Source organism: Oncorhynchus gorbuscha, linkage group LG20 (assembly GCF_021184085.1).
Source record: "Oncorhynchus gorbuscha isolate QuinsamMale2020 ecotype Even-year linkage group LG20, OgorEven_v1.0, whole genome shotgun sequence".
NCBI lineage: Eukaryota > Metazoa > Chordata > Actinopteri > Salmoniformes > Salmonidae > Oncorhynchus > Oncorhynchus gorbuscha.
In genome coordinates this window covers 8,112,095-8,115,091 of record NC_060192.1, presented here as the reverse complement: position 1 = coordinate 8,115,091, position 2,997 = coordinate 8,112,095, and positions in this window count along the sequence as shown.

The following is a 2,997-nucleotide window of genomic DNA, read 5'->3' as shown; positions in this document are numbered from 1 at the left end:
TGCATATTGTCACGTCCTGACCTTAATTCCTTTTTTTAATGTCTCTATTTTAGGTTGGTCAGGGTGTGAGTTGGGTTGGGCATTCCATGTTTTGTTCTATGTTTAGTATTTCTATGTGTTTGGCCTGGTATGGTTCCCAATCAGAGGCAGCGGTCAATCGTTGTCTCTGATTGAGAACCATACTTAGGCAGCCTGTTTTCACCCTCGAGTTGTGGATAGTTGTTTTCCGTCTCTGTACCAGACAGGACTGTTTTGTTTGTTCCGTTTTGTTGTTTTTGTTCTAGTGTTCAGTGTAATTAAAAGATAATGAACACGTACGACGCTGCACCTTGGTCCTCTCCTTCTTCCACCAACGACAATCATTACACATGTGTTCACCCCCTTTGCTATGAAGCCCCTAAATAAGATCTGGTGCAGCCAATTACCTTCAGAATTAACATAATTAGTTAAATAAAGTCCAGCTGTGTCCAATCTAAGTGGAACATGATCTCAGTATATGAACACCTGTTCTGAAAGACCCCAGAGCCTGCAATAACACCAAGCAAGTGGCACCATGAAGACCAAGGATCTCTCCAAACAGGTCAGGGACAAAGTTGTGGAGAAGTACAGATCAGGGTTGGGTTATAAAAAATATCCAGAACTTTGGACCTCCCACGGAGCACCATTAAATCCATTGCAAAAAAAATGGAAAGAATATGGGACCACAACAAACCTGCCAAGAGGGCCACCCGCCAAAAAGCACGGACCAGGCAAAGAGGGCAATAATCAGAGAGACAACAAAGAGACCAAAGACGAGGCTGAAGGACTTGCAAAGCTCCAGAGCAGAGATTGGAGTATCTGTCCATAGGACCACTTTAAGCCATACACTCCACAAAGCTGGGCTTTATGGAAGATTGACCAGAAAAAAAATAAGCAAACATGTTTGGTGTTTGCAAAAAGGCATGTGGGAGATTCCCCAAGTATATGGAAGATGGTACTCTGGTTAGATTAGACTAAAATGTAGCTTTTTGGCCACCAGGGAAAAATGGCTGGCGCAAAACCAACACCTCTCATCAACCCAAGAACACAATCCCCACAGTGAAGCATGGTCGCCATCTCATGCTGTGGGATGTTTTTCCTCGGCAGGGACTGGGAAACTGGTCAGAATTGAAGTAATGATGGATGGTGCTAAATACAGTGAAATTCTTGAGGGAAATCTGTTTGTCTTCCAGAGATTTGAGACAGGGACAGAGGTTAAACTTCCAGCACAACAATGACCCTAAGCATACTGACAAAGCAACACTCAAGTGGTTTAAGGGGAAACATTTAAATGTCTTGAATTGGCCTAGACCTCAATCCAGCGGAACCCATCCAACTTGAAGGAGCGAGAGCAGTTTTGCCTTGAAGAATGGGCAAAAATCCCAGTGGCTAGATGTTCCAAGTTTATAGAGACATACCCCAAGAGACTTGCAGCTGTAATTGCTGCAAAAGGTGGCTCTACAAAGTATTGACTTTGGGGGGGTGAATAGTTATGCACGCTCAAGTTTTCAGTTTTTTATTTCTTGATTCTTTCACAATAAAAAAATATATATTTTGCACCTTCAAAGTGGTAGGCATGTTGTATAAATCAAATGACACAAACCCCCCAAAATAATCTATTTTAATTCCAGGTTGTAAGGCAACAAAATAGGAAAAATGTCAAGTGGGGTGAATACTTTCACAGGCCTCTGTACTACAAAGCATGATCAATGAGTTAGCCAGCTAACATTGGTGAACAACCAGACATAGCCTTATGTTTGTGTAATTAATTTAAGAAAGCTACATGTAAACATGTTTTACGTTGTTGAGTCAACTGGATATGTCCATTTCAAGGTTATCGTAAAAAAAAAAAAAGTTGTGTCAGAATATTTAGGCAAGTTAGCTTGCTAACTCATTGATCCTCCTTTGTACCCCTCTGGACATTGAGATTAAGTCAGACTCAGAGTTGTTAGACTCTTGTTGTTAGCGCTCTGTGTTATACAGGTCTGTGTTTTGTCATGTGTTTGATATGACCTCTGTAATGTTTGTTGTCAGTTTGTTAGACCTGAAAGAATGTGTAACTCCAAATCTGAAAAGAATTGCCTGGAAACAGCTTTAGGCTTGAAACAGTAATGTTATGTGTTTATTCGAGGTATTATAGTTTACTACATAACATTATAAACTCAGCAAAAAACAAAATGTCCTCACTGTCAACTGCATTTATTTTCAGCAAACTTAACGTGTAAATATTTGTATGAACATGACAAGATTCAACAACTGAGACATAAACTGAATGGAATAATGTGTCCCTGAACAAAGGGGGGGGGGCAAAATTAAAAGTAACAGTCAGTATCTGGTGTGGCCACCAGCTGCATTAAGTAAGGCAGTACATCTCCTCCTCATGGACTTCACCAGATTTTCCAGTTCTTGCTGTGAGATGTTACCCCACTCTTCCACCAAGGAACCTGCAAGTTCCAAGACATTTCTGGGGGATTATGGCCATAGCCCTCACCCTCCGATCCAACAGGTCCCAGACATGCTCAATGGGGTTGAGATCCAGGCTCTTCGCTGGCTATGGCAGAACACTGACATTCCTGTCTCGCAAGAAATCAAACACAGAACGAGCAGTATGGCTGGTGGCATTGTCAGGCTAGAGGGTTATGTCAGGATGAGCCTGCAGGAAGGGTACCACATGAGGGAGGAGGATGTCTTCCCTGTAACTTACAGCATAGAGATTGCCTGCGATGACAACAAGCTCAGTCCGATGATGTTGTGTCACACCGCCCCAGACCATGATGGACCCTCCACCTCTAAATTGATCCTGCTCCAGAGTACAGACCGCGGTGTAACGCTCATTCCTTCCACAATAAATGCGAATCCGACCATCACCCCTGGTGAGACAAAACCGCAACTCGTCAGTGAAGAGCACTTTTTGCCAGGCCTGTCTGGTCCAGGGACGGTGGGTTCGTGCCCATAGGCGAGGTTGTTGCCGATGATGTC